Source organism: Triturus cristatus, chromosome 3_1, assembly GCF_964204655.1.
Source record: "Triturus cristatus chromosome 3_1, aTriCri1.1, whole genome shotgun sequence".
NCBI lineage: Eukaryota > Metazoa > Chordata > Amphibia > Caudata > Salamandridae > Triturus > Triturus cristatus.
Window position 1 is genome coordinate 307,172,673 of NC_140583.1, and position 25,607 is coordinate 307,198,279.

Consider the following 25,607-nt stretch of genomic DNA (forward strand, 5'->3'; position numbering starts at 1 on the left):
CAGTATATAAATAAATCAGCAATAATATTACACACAAATAGTCAGTCTGATTCCTTCCATACATAGATAATTCTCTAACCCGGTGCCAGATCTCTGTCAGCGGGATAAATAGTCTTAGTTAGTCCCTTTATATCATTTAACAAATTGGTACATTCTGAGAGTTGTAGTCTCCGTTTACTTAACAAACGCGCCTGGTGGAAATAGTTTCTAAAAAGGAAACACGGTCCTGGAACTACATTAGCTAGAACGTTTTTACATAAGTAACTACGGTCAGCCAACAAAAGTGCAGTGGCGCGATTATCGTCACTAAAGAAATTAAGGACAGGGTCTGGGGAAGGGGGTGGGGACCGACCGTGACGTCAAATGCAAATACTTCCGCATAGTAACTGCCCGACTAACGCGGTTGCTAAGGGAGGGGTTGAGCGCATTGAGCTATTCCGCGCTGACCCTAACCCGGAAGCAGTCACGCTGACCGTGGTCCCACCCGTCTCTTCTTTATCTGCTGCTAGAGGAGGGCGGCGCTCGTATTAGCGCTTCCGGTCCCCCTCCCTGCGGCGGCCAGAGGAGAGCGTAGAAGCGGATGGTGCGAGGCCTGAATACGGGGCGAGGCAGGAGAGGGGGACGGGATACAAGGGAAGAAGAAACTTAGAGGTGGCCCCCCAGGGTGCTAGAGCGTTCAGGAGGATCCTGGAGGAGGAGCACCGGCTGCCGAAGGGGGCCGTAGCCCCCAGGATTATCAGCCTCGAAGACAGCCAACAGCAACCACCACAAGGTACATTTCCTACACCTCACCGTCATTGTGACTATACCAGGCACCCATCTTCCCATTCACTGGTCACGTTGACAGCTGTTTTGCCACTAACTTTGACAGTTAATACCCTTCCGCAGGTTTCCCAGTACAGGCATTACCACATTTATTGCAACCAGTTTAATAGCATCAAGCTTTACGCCGATATCTGTTTACACCCTCACAAGGATATTAACGTACGTGCACCACCTTCCGCGTAGACTCGGGGTAAATGTACCGCCCTTTAGACAGCAGACTGTATACATTAGCTCTCACACAGCAGTATTAAGTTAATCAACCCACAAACAATAGTATGGACACCAACCCCCCAGGCACTACTATGAAGCTATCTGTTACCCACACTGAAATCCAGAGCCATCTGTCCCAACCGAAAATAGTGCCCTTACAAGACTGTGCACATCATTGATGCCATACGTCAACTTTGCGAACACACCAGCCCTTTACAACAGTCCTTTAAACATGCCAGATCCCCATACCACGAACACTTTAAGAATATAAGACTTTCACTTTTCTTCGGGCTGTGACGTCGTACTACGACATTCATCTGTTGCTGCTGGCATTTACTACACATTACTCATGCTCACCTGTACTCATTACGACCACCCATTTTATCTGATGAGGAACCCTTAATCTTCTCAAAGACCTTGATATTTTACCGATAACTTGTTTGGTCCGGTTTGTCATTTTCATATGCTCAGTTGCTCAAACCTGGGAAGAGATAACTTGTGGAGTAGTCATGAGTTTGTCATTGGTACTGCAAGAACGTTGGCTATCCCTACCAAACTTACTCTTTATGCCTTCACAATACTACAGCAGTCCAGGTACGTCCAACACCGTAAAGCAATTTGATTATGCTAATGGTCTCCTCTATAAAGTAAGAACCACTATCGTAAAGACCCTAATCGTTTGAACTGAAGGGATTCCTCCATCATGTCCAAGGCATTGCATACCCTTCATTAAATATACTTAATACCTGTCGCAGCAAAATGTATATAGTGTACCCTTACGATTGTTTAATCGGTAGATCCTTATTAATGACAATATATCCCTTCCAGAAAATGATGGACCCTACAAACCTCTTGTTAGAACACCTGGACCCTTCCAACTCCGAACTCTAATATCATTTGTTATTGATAGTAATGTCAAAGAGTTGGTTTGCAAAAAAACTGAATGTGTTGCTAATATATTAGGTATGGTTACCAATCCCGCTGACAAATGAGCACCAGAAACACGCCTCAAACGAACTTTCCTAGCCAAAATGTACCCGCTCACCCCCGCTTTAAAAACAAGAAGTACCGCACAGACGTGAATCAGTTCTTCACTTCATTAACACCGTAAACATCAGCATCAGTTCCTGTACCCCGGAAGAGAGTGCTAATATGCTGCTCCATCCGCCATACGACTTCCTTCCACACCCATAGCTCACTCCTCACCCTAGCAAAAGCCTCCCGGTTTCGCCCCAACACAACTTGCCCAGAGAAAGGCCTGTTTACTCCAATCGGACACAATCGTGTACTGCATCCAATCCAGACTCCACCAGGGACTGACGGCCCTCAACGACAGGCGGCCAGCAGCCCGGTCACAATTAATTACTCAGCCCCACTCGCTGCCGCCATCAGACCCAAAAGCACTCTGTACCCAGTGGAGGTTCTTCCTTGTGAACAGGGTGACACCCATCACTGGGAGTTGGAGGCAGTGGATTCAGTCACGCCCACGAATGGTTCACTCCCACAGATAGAACTATAGTTCCAGTGTGGACCCACATTGACTCCTTTTATTCATAAATTTGCTTCTTTTTACGTATTGATATGAGGCTTGTTTACCTCGCGCCCATTGTTATGTGCATATTCATGATCGACGTTGGATGACCAGGCAGTTTGCATACTTCCTTGTTTGTTACGGAAGGGCCTATTTGGAGATGTGGGCGTCTGCCCTGTTGTTTTGCTGAAGTAGGAGTCGTTATTTATTGGGGTTTGATGTTTTCGGGGTAAGCTTACAGTTCAATAAAGCTTGCACTGTCACTAGTTTAAGGAGCGGGGGCTGGGGTTTTGTTCTGGTTTCGCCTCCTTTGTTGTAAGGCCTGCAGATGCTGCTTTTCGTTCCGTTTGGTGGTGCGGCCGTTCATTGTCTTTTCCCGGGGGTGTGAAGGGGGCGAGGGGAGTTTCCTGTCCATTATTTCAAAACTGTGTTCTCTAATAGTTAGTTATTTTTTTATATATATATGTATCAACCTGCTGTGATTCACGGGAATCCCTCGTACTGTCAATTATTGTATGCCATAAGCAACGTTTTTTTTTTTATATATCAGCACTGCCCTGGTCATATGCAAACAGATGTGAAGCATTACAAAGAGCGATTTCTATTCAATGCTGACGTTTGGTGACCTCCATTTTAACGCACTTGGTGAAATCTAATCATAAAATCCCATGTGCGCTTTCAGGCATTTGCCTAAAAAATCCCTCGGTATGATTACAAGCTAGGAAAAGGACCGTGCATTGAATTTCACCCGCCTTTGTCCCATTCCAATTTACAAATGTGGTAGAAACGTCATTGTTTGAAGGGTGCTGAGAAAGGAACGACGTAATATACATTGCAAATAACACCCATAGCTGATTATCAAACCCTGTGCGTTGTTTTTTTTCTATAGACTCTTTTCTACAAGTATTTGTGTTTCAGCGACCTTGTTCTTTAATCCCTTTTGTGGCCGGGCGGGAACGGCGCTCCTTGTGGGCACGTCCCTGATCTTTAGGAGACGTGCCTGTGCTTAGGGAGTGGCCACCTTTGCTTTGCTTTTTCTTGTTAACGAGGGCTGCCTTGTTTGTATACTGACCGCGCTGCATGCAAGTCATCCCGTGGAGCTAGGAGAAAGTGTCCGCCCACCTGACACATCCTTTGCCGAAAGGGATACAAAACACAGGTCGCTTGCTTAAATTGGATTTTAGTGTTCGCTTTGCCTCTTGTGCTATGGAGGATATAATCCTGTTTTACTATGGGCTAGAGAAGCAAAAATGTACATGCTCATCCTTAAGAAACATCCATAATAGGCCCGTGTTACTGAATCCACGGAGTACACGTACAGTCCTGCATCACATGGGTAACCCACCCTCGGTGTCAGCCAGTTCTATATGAGAGAACCCCCGGCATGACTGCTATTATATCATCAGATCACAGTGTACTTTTAAGTAACTTTTGCCATGTCCACCTACTGTTGTTAGGGTCAATTAACGCATGTGTAGCACTGGTGTCTTTGTTTCAACACCATATTGCGAATGTTTTTCAAGATCTTTTAGTCTGAGCAGAAGAATGATGACACCCTTGGTCTAAAAACAGAGTGGTTTGTAGGTGACGATGAGGTGGTATGCTGGAACACATCAAGAATCCTACCCTGTATATAACCTTCGTGCCCCTGCACCAAATCAAAGTCGTGTCGCCGCCAGAATGGCCGCTGTGCCTTAGTATTCATTGCGGTACGTTACTCAGACAACCTGCTGATGTCAGGTGATGCTTCAGCAGTGTGACACACGCATGAGTCAGGGCGCTCTGTTTCTGTGTACAACAAACGCGAGCTGGCTCTGTTTTGTAGTCAGAAGAACACTCCTCAAGAACGTAAATACAGGCATGCTGTGCTGATTGCGACTTTTCAGGCCAAGTAGAAATTACTTAACCTGGCCTCCATATGTGTCCAGTGTGCTATGGGAGTACGATAGCTGAGGGGGCGAGTGTCTGTAGGAGATGTGTATAGATAATGGAGCATAGATTCACTTCCTAGCAGACTGGGTTCCGACTTTATTTACTCGAAGGTCCAGCGCAGGCAAGCTTTAAGTAACATTTGCAGTGTAGCTTCTTGAGGTGCAGTGTGATGTGGGTTCATCTGGGAAACTCGAGGACGTCAATAATGCAGGTTCTCATTGACAGTCACATGGTAGCTTGTGGCGATGAAGGGAGGTGATGCAGATCTCATGATGGAGGCCTAGGTCTGAGCATGCTATGCTGAGGTCTCGCAGTAGGTGAGATTACTCTTTCCTGCAAGAGTACTTCGTATTTATGTGAGTCGTTGCTCTCCTGGTTGGATCGCTGTCAAACGAGTGAAGAAAGCATACGGTCGCATTCCTGAGACTGTAGTGTGGCAACTTACCATGGTAGCATTTGTCAATTACCGCACGTAGAAACTGCATCATAGAGTGCTGTTAAGGTGTCTGCTGGGATGGGGTGCTCTAAAGTTATGACTCGCGTGTCAATCATAGACCCAACATGGCTGGATTAATGCCAGACTTTCAGGAGAAGCATATAAGTTGAATAGTACATACAGGTTGGTAATGCAAATGTAACTCATTTATATATTTAGTTATTTTGCAATCGTAGTAGGAGCCGAGAATAGCCACAATAAACTTTGATCGAATATCACACCAAAGAAGTCCTTTGTATTTAGGAATCAAACCAGATGCTTTACATAGTCCACTTTATAAAATTATTAGTTATTGACATTTCCACCAACCATAGTTAAGTGATGCGACAATTCAATTTGCAGTTCCTTCTCTGGAGTTTGGTTTTATTATGTGGTTGTTTTTTAGTATTCTCTCATACTACTGTGATCAGATTAATAAAATCCTCATTTAGACATCCACCCCTTGCTGCAATCGTGGGCTCGTGCAGAGGGAGCTGTAGTATCTAGCCTCTGGTCAGTTTCTGTAATATGATAATTCGATATTCTGATGTCCTGTTCCCCTTACTCTGGATCTGGGTTATCAAACGTCAGCCCAAGAGGCCAGGGTTCATGTCAGATTGTCAGGTTATCCCTGTGACGTGCAAGTAAAGTCAATAAAGCTGATATACATTCTCAGTGGTTTTCCTAAAATTCAGGTGCTTCTAGACCTACAATAGACATTCCTTTTAGAGTAACTGCTAGCCATTGGTATGTTTCTCTTGCCTGCGTGCGATTACTGTATAGGCATTTGCTCTTTTTTCTTTGGAAGGTGTTTGAGATGGCAATTGTACATTAGGTGTTCTAGCATGGCCATTTGGGCTAGGATTATTTTAATTTTTACGGCTTCCTTTTCCATTTCCTCCAGACTTGCATTTCCTTCCCTCTAGTGAGTGATGTCACTTTCTGGTGAGGCAACGTCTCTTCACCAGTCATCCTGGATGGGAAGTGACACTACCGTTTGGAGGATGGGCACCGTAGAAGTAAGGAAGTACTTGTTTTATAGAATAAGCTGAAAGAAAAACATTTGAAAGGAAGTCTGCCGCACTGTCACAAAAGTATGCCTAACATTTCCTAAAGGAAACAAAAAAAGAAAATGTAATAAATATTCATTGTTGACCTAGTTTGTAACATATGTACGTTTTTTAAATTAATTCAGTAAAGTTCCGTCCACCTGCATATAACGCTTTAACGCTGGTTCTCCTAGCATAATGTATTGTTTTTTACTTTAAATTCGACCTGATGTTGAATTTCCTTTTCCCATTACTCTCGATAAGATTCAGTTGTGTGATCTTTTGTGGTGCCCTTTTCTGTGTACTGAAATGCATGTAATAACAATATAGTAGCTCTTCACCATATACACCCTATACAGTATTACATTTCCACGGATTGTCGTTTTAGCTGAATAATGGTGTTTTGCACAGGGTTCTTAAAGCTAAAATCTGGGTACCCCTTCTGCTTCCAAATAGTGTTAGTTAATACAGCTGGACCGTCCCTATTGCAGCAAGACCAAGTCTTATTTGCATATAGCTGGGTCTAATTTGATGTGTTCTGGTGTGCCACAAACAATGTATTGGGATGTGGCTCTAGTAAATTGCTAGTGGCCAAGATTGATTCAAGCACTCAATGCGTCACTTTTTTGTAGTTTATATTGTGATGCCCTTAGTGTGTGTTTTGATTTGTTCTTCATTCGTCCATCATTTGTTCTTTTTGCATTTGTCCCCCTAAATAGGAAGGGGATGCTCAGGTGTGGTCCCCGTGCTCACTATGCCACCGGATTCAATCTAACCCGGCTGATAAGGGGTAATGCCCCGAAACCGGTCCCAAGATGGCTGTTTCTGGTCGAGGGACGACCTGGCCTGGCAGTTCGGGTTGGACTGTTCCCATAGGGAGTAGGGTCAAGACTTATTTGTATATGGCTGGGTCCAAACTGGAATGGCGAGCAAATAAATATGGATTTAACCCAGAACTGTGACAGTTTTATTTTGTTTTTTTCATAATGCCTCTGTTAGCTAATAATCAATAACTTTTAACATGTTGGTAATACTTTTTAACTTACCCACTCGCATAATTGACGTGTTTGGGCCATCTGTATATCTTTTTCTTTGCTACATGCTGTAATAACTCAAATACATCTTCTGTTGCTATATTTGAAGATAATTGTTTTTATAAATATGAAGTAAAACCAGATGAAAACGTTGGAAAATGCTTGTATCCCAAAAGCAGTTAGCTACCCCTGTTGCTGGACTACATAGGTTCTGCTTGTCTGCAGCACTGGAGCAGAATAGTATAAAAGTGGAATACTTTAACGTTTTTTGGTTAAGAATAGGTTTAGCTGGTGGCATGTGTAATAGAGTGCATACAAAGGCTGCACCTGGGATGCCTGCATCTAAGATGCATCTCCTGGAAACCATGTGGATGGACTGTGCATAGACCATAGAAAAGTTATATAGAATAGTGCCGTTTTCGGTTGGTCTAACTGTGTCTAAGTAGGGGATGGTCAACTGGAAGTTAAGACAACTGAGGTGTTGCTCGGCGCAAATGCCATCTCTTCGTTCTGTACCACCTAAACCCTTGTATTAACATTTACCTGTACAATTTCCAAGTGTTGGAGAAGGTTCAGCCCGAATGATGGCATTCTGTAGTTAAAATATTTGTCTCCCTGCTTAGGTAACATACATAAAAGCTCTGGTTCACGTCTGACGCACTCCATTCCTGTTATCACTGCAACTGCATGAGGTAGGATTAACAAGTGATTCAGCAGCGTTCTTGATCTATGATCATTAAGCCCCAAGATGTTAGATCTTAGATAATGTGAATTGTGGAATATCACAATGAATAAAAACATATCACCCATTCCAAATATACTGGACTTTTACTATTTCCTTGGCATTTGTATTCTCCTTCTCAAACTAGGAGAAAGGGCAGGATTAGGAATTTGTTGATCATTTTCTATCTCTTCTCCTCTGGGGAGCAGCCTAGAATTCAGACTTGACCTGCTAGGTCACAACCAGGCATGTGAGGTCGTTCCCCATCTATGACATGTTATCCATAAAGACTGAATGGGGGACGCGAAACATCTCTCACTTATTGCCGTGAGGGGAACGGCTGGCCTGGTACTTTGTTCTTTTTGCCTTACCTTCTACTGGTCACGACGAGCTGCCGCCAGACTTGCCTCTAATCTATCATTGCCGTGAGGGGAACGGCTTGCCTCAGGAACTACATCTCCCAGAGGTCTTTGCGCAAGGAGCGCTACTCGGCATTAGAGGGCGCTAGAGCCCTTTATAAGGACTACACGCATCCCGCTGCGCGAGACGCGCACGCCCGGGCGAAGCCCGGGCCAAGGGCGGGCCCGTCCGCGCCCCTCAGAGGCTGTTGGAGGTTGGGTTGGGTCATCCCTCTAACGCTCTTGGGGCCCTGATGGTTCCCCCTTAATCTGGTAACTACGAATTGGATTTGTCTTGTTATTTACTTTTGCTTGTTTGACCTGCCACCCTCTTGTCATTAATTTATGCAAAGTTTGTCACAATGAATAGGAGGGTGTACTAACAAGACGGTCCCGCTGTCAGGGAGGGGATAGCGGGCACCCTTGACCAATTTATTTTAAGAGCTTCCTCAGTATTGGAAAAGGAGATGGCCAACACGGAGCGTAGACTATCATTAGAATCTTTGCCGACCAAAAGATCTTCCCTTGGTTCTTTGGCCACTTCTTGCTCCCCTGCTCATGCTCCGTTACCTCCTATACAAACAGAGTCCATTGCCCCTTCTGGCATACTTCTCCAAAACTCAAGTTTGTTATCAGATATTACCTCTACTCCCTCTATCCCGGAGCAATTAGTGACTCGTAATATTAAGAAAAGAGTTCCTACCAGAGCCACTTCGGCTAGTAAATCTAAGTCCTCTAATGCTCTCCCTGATCCCATTGCTAAAAGGAAGAGGGGTGCTGGCCCTCAGAGACCTTCTGCAGCCAAACCTCCGAGGCTTAATACCCAAACCAATGATGTGAGTTCTATTACTGGCAATAGACAGGATTCTTCCACACTCCCCGACTCTAACGCTCCATTTTTCAGAGATTCTAGCCTTCGAGGCAGCGAAGACCTGTGGTATAGACTTGAAAATCTTATGTCCACTCTATTGTCTCCACTGACACATAGATTAAGATTAATAGAGGAAAAGCTGTCGCACCTCACCTCGACAGTCAGTAATGGGAACAGGGAGGTTTGTATTGTAGATTGTACAAAGCCCACCCCGGGACCCCCATCCAACACTACCATCTTCAGGTATAATAGTAACTCTCAAACTCAGCCAATAACAGACACTTTAAGACCATCAACTAGGGACTCAGATATCCGGGGTAAAGATTTAACGAGATTATCAATTTTGAATCATAAGTCCTCTTCGCCCCCTGGGAACTCAGCTGCCTTGTCCGACACACCGGGTGAATTTGCACAAACTTCTTTGGGCCCCTGTAAGGAATCCAACTTGCCCGTAGTTGATCTTAGTAATGGTCTATCCCATAATTGCAGAAGGGGGGCAAATAGTTTTTCCCAATCAAGGGCTGAATCCCCTCTACAAGTCCCTAAGGTTGGTAATAGAAGACTCCAAGGTTCTCGGTTGATTGATGGACCCTTTCATCTCCCTCCCGCGGCAGCACCCTTGTTTGTTATTTTGGCTAATGTCCCACAGTGTCAAAGCAGTAACCTCGAAACCACCGAGCAACTGATCTGTAAAACTAGACACTGGCTTAATTCCAAATTAAAGGGAGCAGGATTCTGGGATGAAAATATTCTTAACCATATGATTATGGTCAGACGAATTATGTGGGTTGGTCCCCTCAAGAAGGAAATGAAGGGCGACTGTGTGATAGTCAATTTTGACAACACTCAGTCTCCCAGTGTGATATTGGATGTTCTGGGTGGGTATGCAAGGCCAAGGGATAATTCAATTGTGGTCCTGCTGCTTGGGTTTTTTTACAGGAAAGATCCTTATCTTTCCTTTATCCAGAAACTCACTGTGGGACTCGGCCCACAGAGAGCAAGCCTGAGATCTGCCACCAGTTTATGGGAGGCCCCAGTACAAAACATGTTCACACCCCTATCGGACTTAGAGGCTTGCGACTGACAACCACAATGTGAGTTGGTCGTTCCGGATCTCATTGAGGAGCTCGGAAACGGCCATAATTCACAATCACTTCCTCTAGTTGGTCCACCTTCCGACCAAGGCTCCTTAATATTAAGAGCTCAATTGCCCCCTTTTGCAGTGGTTCCACAGGCCCCCATTGAGATTCTCCCTAGCGGAAGCCTATCTATGTTGTCTTGGAATATCGCTGGCTTGACTTCCAAACTTCCCTCTAACGATTGGTCGAATTTGGTAGACATCCACGACTTTATTGCGTTACAAGAAACATGGTCATTATCTATCATCCATCGACCGGGCTATCTGGCTTACGGGAAAGTGGCCACTACCAAAGGGAAAGGACGACCTAGTGGGGGTCTTTTAACATGGATGAGGCAGCATTCATCGTTTCAGATCAAGGAAATTACCTTGGATAACGATGATATTCTGGTTCTGAAAGTTAAGGATGGTGTGTTTGCATTTAACCTGATTAATATCTACTCGAGAGGTCAACCGGGGGGCAGATCTTCGCCAACCATTCAATATCTTTACACTTTCATCAATGGGTTAGCAAGCCCCAAATCGCTGGTTATAATGGGTGACTTTAATTGCACATTTGAGCCCCTGGGGTTTGAAGACGGTAAACTTAGCATTGAGGAGGATAGTAATTGGGGTGTTCCATCTTTATCCTTAGTTCCTATTAAAAAGTGGACTGAGGCCGCCCTTCAACTAAAAAGTTTCTCTTTGGGGTGTGGCCTGAGAGCTGTGAATGGGAGAACTCAATCAGACAGCAATGGTAGCAATACTTTCTTTAACGGGAAGAGTGGGAGCAGGATTGACTATATCCTTGTTACCCTGGGTCTATGGTCTACTGTGCAGGATATGGTCGTGATCACTAGACCAGAGAGTGATCACGAACCTCTATCCATGAGGTTAGTAACTAAGTCCACAGTAGGTACTGGCCCTCCAAGGGAAATGCGGGTCGGTGATATTGAGTTATCAAAGAATTGTCGACGACTAAAATGGGCTAAAGTAATTGACAACGAAGGCATCCAAAGTCTGCTTCGTAAGTCACTAGAAGATTCGCTCCGGACTCTATCAGCTTATAACTTTTTAGAAGATCCTCCTCCTTGTCTAAAGATGGAGCATGATGCACTTTTTGACAAACTGAAATCATTGCTCACCCTTAAAGAGAAGGCAAAAAATTCCATTTGTTCCAAATCAGCCAAATGGTACAATAAAGATTGTTCCGCAGCTTTCAAATCGCTCTCTCTAGCAATTAAATCTAATGATATCCAGGCTATTAAAGTAGCTAGGGTATCGTACAAAAGAGTTCTATCTAAGGCCAGAGAGCGCTTGGATAAAGAATGATGGGAGGAATTAACAAAAGCCTCAGAAGAGAAGAATTGGCTGAAATTTTGGTATTTAATAAAATGGGGAAGTGGGGTGTTTGAGTCTACCCCACTTAACAATGTTCCCCCAGATAAGTGAGTCTCTCACTATCAAGCCCAGTTCACCTGCTCTCTAACCCCTGTGTCTGATTTTACTGACATTGTATCTACGGAGGTTTTAACCTTCGGTTTGCAGAGATTGAAAAAGCTATTGATGCCGCGCCGGCAGGTCGGGCGCCAGGTCCGGATTGCATCCCCACGGATCTTATTAAATTTGATTAAAAAAACTGGGCCACTTATATTCTTTTTTTGATAAATGCTTTGGCTCGGGGTGCTCCCTTGCCTACTTCTTGGCTAGGTGCGGAAATTATACCTATTTTTAAAAAGGGAGACCGTTCCAGCCCATCCAACTACAGACCCATTAGCTTAATCTATTCACTCCAAAAAACCGTGGCCAGATCGTATTACTTAGGGTCAATGAATGGATTGACGAGTCTCAGGTATTGTCCACTTTTCAAGCTGGGTTTCGGTCCCACGTTAGTACAATTGACCAGGTTTTTAGATTTTCTATGATTTAATGGAAAACGGTCATTTTAACGGGGGGAAGAACCCTGTTTGCTGCCTTTGTAGATTTAAAATCTGCTTTTGACCTAGTTCCTTGTAGCAAGCTGTGGGACTCTCTCAAGGAGGCAGGTATGCCATTGGCGCTTTTATTGCTCATTGTCGAACTTCATACCTCTAACTATGCCCAAGTTATATGGGGACAACAGGGTGAGCTCACTGACAAAAATTTCTGTCAACAGGGGCGTAAGGCAGGGGTGTGTCTTAGCCCCGACCCTGTTTTCTCTGTTCATCAATAGGGTTATCTCTTATTTTGCTAACCTCCCAACTGATGCACCCTCATTGGATGGCTATAGGGTCCCACTCCTTATGTTTGCAGACAATACGTTCATATTGTCCAAGACTCAATCTGGTCTGCAACGGTCCTTAGACAGATTCCTGGACTTTTGTAATGACCATGATCTGGCCATAAACGTAGATAAGACTAAATATATGGTGATGCACAAAAGTAAAATAATTAAGTGTAAACTGTCAATGAATAATATTTCGTTGGAACAAATGGATACGTTTACATATCTGGGGATCACCATGGGCCATAGGCTGACCTGGAAGCAACAAGTTGATCTACTCGTCCTCAAACATAACCAATTAGCTGGGGCCTTACTAAAAGAACACAAAGCCTCACATACTAAACCGGTGGGACCTGCCATTGCACTCTATAATGGGAAAATAAGAGCCTCAATCATTTATGGGGCAGAGATATGGGGTTATGACAATCTTTACCACCTAGTATTAGCCCAAAATAAGTTTCTGCGCTCACTGACCAGTCTCCCTCAGTCCACATCTATTAAACCTCTTCTGTTAGATCTGGGTTGTAGGGCGTTCAATGACGAAGCTGGTTTTAGACCCTTTTCTTACTGGAGAAGATTGTGGACAACCCCAGAGCTACTCTCGTATGCAAATGCGATTTGGTACATTAAAGACCAAGATAAGTCTAGTAGAATAGCCTGGCTCCAATATATCAAGGGTGGCCTGTATGATATGGGATTGGGCCACCTTTGGTTAGACCCCAGGGGCAATCATTTCCCCAATAAACAGGACTTTAAAGCCCTATACTGGGAATCTAGGCTTGGGACAATAAGATCTGGGGTTAACAGCTTCTCCCTATCTGGTCTTTTAATGGACCATAAGTACATTAGTAGCTTTGAACCATACTGGAACTTTATTTCTAGACCTGAAGATCGTAAACTATTCCATCAATTTAGAGTGGGGTCTCTCCCACTTAAATCTTCTAGAAATAGATGGAAGGATGGTCACAACAGGTTTTGCCCCACATGTCCCACACAGGCAGAGACAATCATTCATGTCCTGTTTGTGTGTCCTGCCTATGCTTGCCCCAGGTCTACCTGGCTTAAGCCGATCTGTTTAAACCTAGGAACCAGATCATATAAGATAGCATTTCGTATCTTAAATACAAACACACGAGAGGACATAGTCATTGCGATGGCTAAATTTCTGAGCTGGTCTTGGGCTATACGCATATCAATTGTGAAGAAGGCAACCCTTCCAGCACCCTCTATTCTTGACATTTAATTGTATAATAGACCCAGTTGTGTTTTTTTCTCTGTCTAGTTTTATGATGTAAGGAAAGACTGCTATGTTGATTTAATTCTTTTTTTTTTTTTAGCAGAGTCTCAACGGGCTGGACCCAGTTATGTATTGCTCTCTTAGGATTTTAAAGATTTTGTATTTTTGTTTTTTCTACGAAATTTCATGTATTTGTTTTTGAATTTTGTTTTTTCTTTTATTGCTTCCATTTTAATCTTGTCATAGTGTTCTTTCATGATGTAACAATCGAATAAAGAATGATTGATTGATTGACTGAATGGGGTTTTCTTGCCAAACTATGTGGTAAAACCCTTACTGAACTGTTGTCATGTAGGAGACTGAGATGATTGGCTTAATTTTCTAAAGGATTCCAAGTGTAATAAAGGTTCTGTGTAGATGAACCCTCTTCATGTGTTCACATACCATCCCTCACACCTGATCTCCAAGTACATGTCTTGTGCTCAAATCGCCATTACTTTATCTCTTTGCAAAATAAAAAACACATATCTTTACTTTACTTGTAAATACTATACCTCCAAACTGTGAGGCATAGTGGTCAATGTGTTCTGTGCTGTGTACGTGAAAGTTTACAGTCAAACTTTTAAATCGAGACTTATTTTTTTATACCACCATAAGTCTTTGATTATTGACATAAAATATTTTTGTTCAAAAATACAATCTTAATTAACTCTTGTCGCAGAAAACCTTCATTTTTTTAATACATATTTTTAATTGCTTTTGTAGATAACCTATTTCAATGACCGTATACAGGAATCGCATTCTGATATACGTGCAGCAAACTTTAAGAAACATTTTACCCCTACACAATGTATCCATGTAATGCATCAAGAATTATCTACAAAATAAACTGGCAAAATATAGATCCACCCACAACCTCAACTCTTGATTTTTCTTAAGAACGATTACAATGAGAGAAACCCACTCAGAACTGTCTGTAGGCTCAATGATGCCTTCAGAACACAAGCATCCAAATGAGATTTTTACTTCTGACGCACACCTAAAGGAACCATGCAAACCTTGTGCTGAATAGGCACAGCTCCTTTTTTAAGTTTAATTTTGTGAGTAAAACCTTTAACCTGACCAACTTTGTTATGAAAACAGTTTGGTGTTAAGCTTCAATAGCATCCACACTAGATTTGTCAGCAGTCACAATTTTGATTTAAATTTCCCTTAATTGAATTGGACAATCCGTACCTGAATACAAAATGACACCCAACTTCCCCAGGTCATACCACCATACTATGTTTTTACTATCAATGGTAGCATAAATCTTTGTAACAACATTGCGCCCTTTAAATTCCAAATTCTCTTAAAAAAATATATTGATATTAAAATTATCGAATGCCTTGGGATTAGTATCAGTGTTTTTCAGCTTGACACCTACCCAATTTTCTTTTTAAAAAAATCAGAAAAAATGGTAATGGGTGAGCCTGGGTTAGACATAACTTCTAGAGCCACGTTCCCAATATGAACACCCAAAGGTGCTTTAAAAGGAACACCAACATTACTGACAGTGTGATCAAATGAAGAGTCATAAACAGTAATAAGTAAATTCTCTAAATCATGCTCGACATTAGATATGTTATTAACCGTGGTATTAAAACCTTTTTTAGGTTCTCTGCACACATTCTGAAAGTGACCATACTTGCCACATTTAATACATTTCATTCTTAAAGCGGGACAATCAGAACTATTAGCCAAATGTAATTTTGAGCCACACCTATAGCAGCTAGGTTTGGTATCTTTTGCTACTTCTGTTCTCATAGAACTTTTAACAGACTGTATAGCACAAACAGGAGAAGCAACTTTATTCTCTTCAGTTGTGATGGCTTTGGCAGATTGAATAGATCTTTCAATACATTTCGCTAAATCCAACACTAAAGCCAATGTAGGATTACGACAGGCTAATAGCCTCTCTTCTCTTGCACTTTTTTAGATTCACACTTGAAAACAAACTGATCTCTAATGCAGAAATCAACGTTGGCTCCAAACTCACAATTTGGAGCCAACACCCTAAGGACTGCAACATACTCCTCAATAGTCCCATCCGCATGTTTTCTTTTATGAAAAGTATGTCTTTCTATCATAACTTTAGGTTCATCTTCAAATTGTTTCTCCAATCTTGCTACTGGTGTAAGATTTTCAAAAAATGCTATGGCTGCTGTGCCCAGAAAACTAAATTGAATCGCTTTCTTCCTGTCAGGAGAAAACCCATTCCTATCTATACCTACAATATAATTTTCAAAAGTTTTAAACCATTTTTTTCACCGCAAGTTTGGTTTACCAGGAATCTATACGAAAATTGCAGGTTGATTATAGTATTGAGAAGTCGCCATGCTACAGTAATATAAGTAGGAAGAACAATAAAATAAACTGAATTAGCATATATGTGCAACTAAACGCCACTCCGGAATAAAAAAATGTCTACAGCCACAGTTCAAAAAGAAGCAAACAGCAGAAAACAGGGCATCAAATCTGCACATTACATAAGTACTTGCCAAAAGTGTGCATATCACTGTTGAAATAATATCCCAAGAAAATATATGTCAAAGTGTATGTGTCACTAACGCAGACACACCATCAAGAAACAGGCTAATGTAGCCGAGGAATTGTGCGCACCACTGTGATGCACAATAAAAATTGAGGACAGAATAAGATGCCCAGCCGAAACAGAATTCCTCTGAAATAGTGTGCGAATCACTGAAACGCACACACAGCCGCTCCGATGACTCCAGTGAATAACTTGAAGAAATGCACATGAAGCTGCGTCGATGACCTCAGTAACTTGAGGACTAGAACGCAAACAGCTCGTGTGTAAAATGAAGCACTTCCGTCAGCATCCAAAATGGCCGCCACGTAACGTGGTTTACGCGTGCTTTCTACAGTAAATAGATCACACGCACACCTCCCAGGACACGTTCGTCGAATTCTCAAGTCACTGAAACAATGCACAAAAAGTCAAGCGCTGGAACGGAATCTTCGCGTGCAGGAATCTTCAGTGCATGCAGGCATCCACGAGCGTACAAGGCCTCAACCGCCAAACGGTAATTAACCAATTTGTTCACAGTACCTTGAAAGCGATAGCACGTTAAGTCCAGAAAGTCAAAACTTGCTCCTTCAGTGTGCTATGGTCACTTCTAATAGAAATCCTCAGAAACCAAGTAAAAAAACGGCCTGCTGAGTGAAAATGAAATTGGCACAGTGAGTCAGCACTAGCCACTTGTCACCATTGTAAAGAAGCGAAGTAGTCGAAATATATATAAAATAAGATTATTTAATTGCTATAAAGTGACCCCCTGGTGCAAGAGCTAAAGGAGTCCAGCTCCAGCAAACTCCAACCGCTTCTCTCTTGAACTTCAACCAAAACTATTACATAAGTGAATTACAATTACTTCAGAGAATTCTGAATGACATAGATAAATTCCACATTACCTCACAACAGCCACGAAAGAGAAAGTTGTTGCAAGGTTAAATATTACACAAATTTAGTTGCACAAATAGAAGGGACAAAAGTACGAATTACCACACCTACACAATGTATCAAGAATTATCTACAAAATAAACTTTCAAAATATAGCTTAGCAACTGCGCAGGCCGAAGGGACAGCATAACAAACATTACAACTCCCCCACTCTTGTGACATCTTACCACAAAGATGAATTAGGATAGTGAAAACCATACTTCACTCCTTCACGTATTAAGAAGCAAGTCATCCAGGACCAACCCTTCTGCAGAGAGAGACTGTTCCCAGCTGGGGACCACCTAAGACCATTGCTGTAGACTTGAGAGTAATATGTCATACTACAGAATGTTGGGCCACCATACATATAATCAATAGTTTCATAAATAATACTCACAACATCACGGCGATCTAATGTCATTTTTAGAGTTTTTCTGTAAAATCTTTCAGGATTGTGTCCCAGTAAGCTGCCAGTAGTACCTCTCCTTTCCTTCTCAGGGAAACGTTATACATACAACCTGTATAGGCTCTTTCCCCCACCCTCATAGACGAAAACATATTTAACATATACATAATTTAAAAACACTTAAGTTCTGTTGCCAACCATCAGTTAATGTGGTTCTGTCATTCATCAATTCTTTATGTACTTGGTGAACAATATTCTTTTCCTTACTGGTTGACACAACTCTTAGTGGTCCAGTTCACTTCTCCACCTCCTCGGGTCAGACAGATCATATATAACTAGGGCACGAGTTGGGGGTAAACGTGGGTGGACGGTGTCCACCCACTTTTTTTCACAGGGTGAACGCCGTTCGTCCTGCCAAGAATTTGGGCCCCACTAATTAATGTCCTGAACTCGTCCCGGTGTACTTTCCAAACACCGGGACACTTTCAGAAGCGCCTGCACTTATCTGCTTTCCATCTCCAATAAGAAACAACGTGCAGGCGGGGACGGGGCTTTCTTATTAGGTCTCGCCTGAGCCAGCGCATGCCCTGCTCTGGCGAGACATTTAGTGAGTGGGCTTTTAAAAAGTCCGACCACAGCTTTTTGGGTGGCATAGAGCGTGCAGTTACGCGCACAATGACTAGCAGAGGCGCCATCTGGCTTTCCTCTCTCGTCATGGTGCGCGCACATCGCTCGCGATCACTTTCACTTTTGCCGCACACACCACTCGCAGGCTTACCTCCTGCTCCCCCTCTCAGTTAACAGTTGACTTTTGCGGCCGCGCTTGTGTTTTATCGGTTGTTTTTTTTAACTTTCGGCGCGCGCGTGCACCACTCGTGTGCTTGCCGCCATCGCCACCCCGACCCCTTTTGCTTGTTTATTCCTTGGTTTGTGGATCCCAGCCAGATATGAGGTGTGAAAACCTCCGAAGAAAATGTCATTTATGCCACAGGGAAAAATAATAAATATCAGAAACATATGCAAGAATATTTCTTATTTTGGCTGTTCGTTCTCGTTAAGTTAGCAGTGGGACTGTTGGTGTCTGCCTTAATGAGGAATCTTTGTGATAAAAGGCACGGTCTATGCTGCTCAGCCCTGCAGGAGGAGACTAATCTGTTTACGCCATGTCCAATCAGCCAGCTGCTTAATTGCCGTGCACGTGCGATTCACTAGATCAATGGCGCACATATCTCCTAAACGCAGATGGCCGCTGGTTAGCAGGAGTGCCCTTCAGGAAAACCGACGGGTGATACTAGAGGCCAGGGCAGCTGTGGCACGAACAGAATCACGAATAGTTTACAGTTTACAGTTTGCAAGGAAAACGTTTTTTGTTTGGGCGAACTGCATATATTTCTGTTTGCTTGAAGGAGTTTATTTTTCTTTTCAACAGATCTTTGGGAACCAACTGTAATACAAGCCTGTTGTTCATCCAGATCATTAGGGGGAGGTGCACCAGGTTTGTTTTTTAAAGCCAAAAACGAGATTTATTGTTAAGATAGAGCATAAAAGGGGAAGGTTTTAAGATTTATTTTCATCGTGCTCTTTTTTGTTTTTCGAATGCCCCTTAGCAATCCGTTACATGTACGCCGGGGCTGCATACATGACAGAGCAAAAACACTTTACAAAATGACTGTTTTTACAAATAAAATATCAACGCTTTGTTTAAGACACCTAAGGAACAAAGGGAATCCAACCCCTTCTTAAGAGTGATTGCCCTATGCGGATTTCTGAAAATGTTAGTAAATGTGGCGATGAGTGGTGTAACTAAAAATTGTGTCCCCCCCCCCCCCACTACCCACTCCCCGCCTTCCCTCAAGGGCTTTAAGTGGGCCGGGTACTGCACCGCAATTCTTAAAAGCAGGTGCCCAGACAGTCCCTATCGGGCTCTCCGTTGTTGCACTCGCTCAGAATGGGAAACAGAATCTTTATTCTGCAGCAGTTCGCTATTTTTTATGTTTAACTTTTAATTTTTGGAGAGTTCTATATTGCAAAACTCAAAGTGCTTTACATGAGCACCAATAAGGGCATATTCATTTATTTTTTTGGTAGGCACGGGCGAATAAGTGATCTGCCCAGAAATGCAGGATGTTGAGCCAACGCTGAGACTCAAACCCGCTTCCTCAGCTCCAAAGTTGGCAGCTGTAGCCATTACGCCACAACCTCTCGAGCAAGAACTAAAGCATTTTCAATGTTGTATACAACAAAGTCATAGTTGTATGCATGCATGTAGTATATTTATCTTATGCAACTAACAACCTTTGACAAAGCCAATAATCCTGGCTTGTTGTAGGTCCCACCCAGTTTTTCCATCCCACTTATAGCCCTGTCTCTCCCTATAATGTGATGAGAGGAGCCTGACTTTCCCATATCTTGCAGCACAGCTATTCTTAGACATTGAGCTGAATGGGGACCCCATGAAGGTTTTGGTGTCCTCTGAAGGGCTAAGGGACCCCCTTCATTGCAGGAGCTGCAGGGACCATTGTTAGGCCCCCAGTAGTAGGCTGAGCAGAATTACAGCGAGATTACAACTAGTATACAGTTTAAATAACAAGTTCTCTTCTATTTTGTGACATCACCTGAACTTATCAAATATATTCGATTGTAGTCCAGAAAACGAAGTCCCCTTAAGTAAAGGCAATTCTGGCACCTTATTGAAGCAGAGGCCATTTTACTGGAATAGATAAGCACTCGTCTGTGTAATTGCCAGGTCTCCTCTTTGACGAACAACATTTTATTTTTTCTTGAGGTCGAGCCGGGGCAGCGCATGCGCTGCTCTGCCTGCTGTATTCGAGTATGGACTTGAAGTCCTGCCTACTCTCCGCCCATATTTGTCATCGGCTTGTGTCATTGTCCTTTGTAAATGCTGACTTCTGATTCCTTATTAGGCTGCTTAGTCCCTCCTTAGTACCGCCTTCTCTTCATTTGTAACCTCCCATGCGGACTTGCCCTTTTACTTCTGTTGTTACACGGTAGGTCCTATTTATTCTGTAAGCACTATTTTATTTATTGAGTTTCTCCCACTGCAGGCACAACGTGCTTACCTGCACCATTCAGCATGCCATGCGCGCTTTCACTTTCCAAGCAGCTCGGAAAAATGGCGTCTGCTTCTTTGAAATGAAATAGCTCTCGCATTTACAAGAGTTTGAGATGCAGCAATTGTAAATGACAATGCCTTTAAATCATGTGTTAATTATCAAAACAGATAAACGGCATTGTCATTTACAATGCCAATAGCTTAAACTCTCACCGATGCAAGACCTATTGCATTGGAAAAACTTGGTAACACTGATTGGACATTGGTTGCACCTCATTAGCACCAGTTTAACACCCAAATATAGCAATAAAAAGCAAACAGGTGACCAGTACAGCTTTGCTATAGCTCTTCAATCCCTGGGGGTACAGTACCCAGGATAATGTGATGCATGGCTAAACACTTAAGAGGTCCAAAAGGCGATACCTATTGGCTATGCCAATGCTTGTTTAAGACTCCTACTGGGCCCATAACAAAGGCCGAATTTGAGGGGTCATCAGGCCTCCTTTTGTTCAGTCTCTTGGCTGGGAGCAGTCAGGAGCCTCATACCTAGATGCAAATGAAGCAGATGGGGAACAAAGGTTAGCACTTCACACATACTTAAAGGCAGCTTTTCACTTTGTTCAGTCCCTGTTTAGGCCATATGCATGCACTGTAAGAATATCAGATGTGTTGGTCTTTCCTGGTAGTTACACAAAGCAAATTGCATTTATATTGAGATTACTTCCCTGAGGAGGCTTTGAAATAATTTCAGTACCACTATTATTTCTTGTATAGCCCTACTCGTTCCAATGCAGGGTGTCTGAGCGCTTTACAGCAACACGTGCATATTACATGTACAATAAATATGTTTGTAAATGAATGCATAGGATGTTACATAAAACTGGGGTATTGCAAGTTGTAGAATTCCCAAATCATCTTCCATAGCTCACTGTGCTATTGTCCTCGAAATGCGCTCAAACGTACACATGCTATACCTCCCTTAACATATATGTGAGGGCTTTAGATCTGATGTCACTTCTTGTGATACCACTTCCTGTAAAGTCGTGGCTTGTGATGCCACTTTCAATGATGTCAATTCCTATGATGCCATGTGTGATGTCGCGCGCCCTGATGTCACCTGCATACTGCCAAACTAGGTCAGTGCCCCCACTTCTTTCTTTTTAGGACTTGTGCCCTGTTTATAACGTATGATCTACTTTAAATGTATACCTTCACTTATCTGAAAAAAGACTGCTCCTTAACCAGCAAATATGCAATACAATTCCCAGCACGTCTAATTTGAGAATTCTTATGGAATACCCACTTCTTTCTAACTGTGACGTCTGCATTGGAATTTTCTGATACAAGAGCCAGGAAAGTGGGAAGCCGTCGCAGTATTCCCCCCCTCCTCCCGCCACCCACACTGAACACCTGGGAGTAATCTTGTTACAATATTTGTCACTTTAATACCCTATGTAAGCACGAAGCTGCCTCCGATATGTAGTGAACTGTTTTGGGCACAATTGTTGGGTGCTTGGTGTGCAATGTCTGCTCTATAGAATTAGCCAAACCTTTATATACCAGGGTTAGACAACACTTTTTTTCATGCAAGCAAATATAAGAAGCTGCACTCTTGTATGTTGCAGGGCTTTTCTGGTAAAAGATGTATGCTATCCTGGCCTTAATGTAAAAAACATGATGAGCACTGACTTTCAAGTGTGTATGTTTAAGTCTTGGTTCCCATGGAACTAATATTCTAAATGGTGACACAAGCTAACTTGTGTGCTGGATTGCAATATTTCAGTGCCAGGGTGGCATTTGTTATTAACTAAAATAACACCAACACAGCTGAAAGGCATATTCCAGTTTCCACCCCAGGGAATTAAGTGTAGTGATGAGCACTGCAGGCCATCTAGCCATGCACAGAACAAGCCTGAAATGAAGGAGGAAGCAAAAATGATTAGAGTTGTCTGCCATTGGAGCGTTTGAAACTGAGGCATTTTTGCGTTCTGAGGTGCAGATACGAGACTTCACTGAAGCTTCCTCCACTTTTCATAGGAAATTGTTTGGGAGAAATGTATAAAAGCGCCCAAGAATTTGGGACGGGTTGACATGGAACCTTACTTGTATCCGACTGCAGGCCTGATTACTTTCTGATGTGTGTGAGGATGGTTACATCGCGCTACATAAAATAGGGAGATTACGAATAGCTCAGCCAGTTGGCCCTAACTCTTAAACATACACACTCTGAAAAGAGTACCTTTCATGTTGTACTGTAAGACCTGGCTTGCATGTAGGTTTTACCAGGAAAGCCCTGCCGTAGATGATGCTATAAAATGTCTCCTAATTGCTGAGTTCTAGTATCCTACTTACCCGGACCTGTCAAGCAAACCCAGCCTCCCCCGAGCATGGATCGCAACATATAGGTCTGTTCTTAGTTAGGCTACATTTTTCTGCTGGTTGTTAGTGGGGGCGGATTCAAGTCTGTGTTTGGAACCAATGTGGGCAGGCAATAGAATTTTTGTTTTCAGTACGCTATCAATGCTGAGAAACTGTTGCACCGAAATGAACATGAAACACTTATAATGCAAGATGCCAGTAGTGTCTTATGGTGAGGCAGGTCCACCCGACTGTGCATACAACAGTACAATTCAAGCAACCAGTTGCTAGAACTTCCGTTGCTATATGAATGATTTGAAATGTGACCGGCCCGAATAACTTAAAAAATATGTGACAGGAACAGGCGTACTTGGGTCAGCATCAAATAGATAATTTGCTATTGCAATAGATGCATCTTCATCCAAACACACAGGCCGTGTTTCCAATAAATGGAACCACCATAGTATTTTCTCTTCATACTTCTCGGGTATGCATGGAGTGGCTACTCGAACACATATGTCCTTAACTTTGAATTATACTTGGAAATAGCTGGCCGATATAGAACTATTGTCAAGATTGGCAATATTGGTGCAAAATACATAGGCTCCTGCAATCTCTTTATAAAAGCCTGTCTCTAATTTCCTTATTACAGATGACTTGAAATGTCTCTACTCATCTGTTAGAAAGACGTGATGCAGTGGCTCAATGGTAATACGTTATTGCAGTTGACTTCTGCTGCCATAATGCCTGCCGCCAGAATCAGTAGCCAAGTGGAAAAGCAGGTCACAGAGCATTATTAAAGCTTCACTTTAAACAACGAATCTGGAAACCGGCTTTTCTGTCTTCTAATCTGTTTGTTCTGAATGAACTGTAACCAGGAGAAAGGAGATATTTATAGGAACTGCTTTATGTTTTTACACACTTTGGGTAATTATAGGAAAGGGAGAATTTAAATTCGTGTTTCTTAAATCTTTATGCAACAAATATCTGCTTTTTAGTGTCTTTAATTTTACATTACAGATTCACCATGTCTGGAAATGTACTATCTTTTTCATATGAAAGATGGTCTCAAAGGATTAAAGTAGTTTATGGCAAGGGTGATGGTGAGACCATCCATTATAGGGAGTAAAGTCCCCCTGCCATTCATTATAAGGATGTTGTAAGCCATCTTGGAGTTACATGGCCTTATACGTTCCTGTATATGGTCACGGAACTCCTCTGTGACTTGCAATATCTTCATAATGTATGGCCAGGGCTACTTTATCCATATATCCATTGTTAATGAGTACGGCCTCCACACCAGCAGCCCTGCTAAGTACCACGCATCAGGTGTTAGACTTGCGCAGTTTAGTGTGGTTGTCACCGCACTAAAATGCGTAGTCGCGCATTAGCACCCCTTCCAACCACTTGCTTGCTGCCTGCAGCAGCTGGCCGGGAGGCTCGATGGACGATAAGGGTAAAAGCAAGAGGAGCACGTAGCAGCGCGGTGACTGTGTGCTTAATCTCTGTGAGCCTCGAGCCTCCAGAAAAGAAGTCTGTCTACCACTGCCAGTTGTTTTAAACATCCCATCTACTAGCGAAGGTACAACCCGAAACTGAAAAAAGAATTTTAAACCATGATTGTAATGCAACAACTAAATGCGACACATCTTTTATTAAGTGCACTGTGTAACCTGCAGCATTTGCACAATCTGTTCTGAGAGGTAGAAAGACCACTGTTGATATAAAATATGACCGGTGGTAATGTAATATAACTATGCTTCCACGAAAAACAAAGTATTTATTTCTGAACAGCATTTTGCATTCTTAAGAAACTAAGGTGTATTTTTTGCCTTGTGGTCGTTTTTTATGTTCATGTACTAAAATTCCATAATGGCTAACTAATAATACCACGGAATATTCTGCACTCTAATCTTTTTTTATTGCATAATGTGCAGCACAATTTACCTTTCGTTGACATGCTGTTTAATCAAGCCTGCCGCATATTTTTGTCTTCCGTTGTCATATAATCAACGGTCCTGAGTTCTTTGCCTAACTCCAGGCTGAATTGTAAATAAATGTCACTCAATATAGGCAGGAGACGAAAGTACTATTTTAGATATTCCCATCGATAGGCCAACTCTAATAGGGCCCACACCGAAGCTGCTAACACCATTAAGCAAGTCATGCAAGAAAAATAGGGTTTACAAATGCTTGCGTGCACAGCGCCCAGTCCTCTTAACAGTTCACTTTCTACTTGTTGGTGCAGTGACTGTAGATTTTGTCTCAACTACTAGTTATCAGCAGTCCTGGGTAATCAACACCAGGCTGCTTCGTGGACCACTGTCTCTGCACTCTCCAATCACCCTCACCTTAAAAAGCACCTCTACATTCCTGTGCAGGGGTTGCCGGCGTTTCCGGCTTGAAGCATTCGCTTAGATTGCACCTTCAGTAGGAAAATACTTAAAACCATTATAATATACTTGGGAATTAAAGCCAGAACAGTGAACACTCCAGCCACACTGTGGGAGTCCTATAAGGCATAGAAAGCGGGGAGAATATATCTTGATGGAGGCAGCAGCACTGCACACAGAATGTGAGTGCCTCAACAATTCAGAGGGGAAAT

At 42.7% G+C, this 25,607-nt stretch overlaps 1 protein-coding gene across 5 annotated transcripts in view; it reads left to right on the forward strand.

The window, feature by feature from the left end:
- Positions 1-450: 450 nt before the first annotated feature.
- CSNK1G1 (casein kinase 1 gamma 1) overlaps positions 451-25,607 on the forward strand; it is a 584,461-nt gene continuing 559,304 nt past the window's right edge. For 3 of the 5 annotated variants that reach the window (XM_085643989.1, XM_085643990.1, XM_085643992.1), the window contains exon 1: positions 452-772. The gene's annotated coding sequence lies outside the window, so the exon portion shown is untranslated. Of the gene's footprint in view, positions 773-25,607 lie in introns of all 5 variants that reach the window. The other 2 variants (XM_085643991.1, XM_085643993.1) reach the window with 1 other exon arrangement.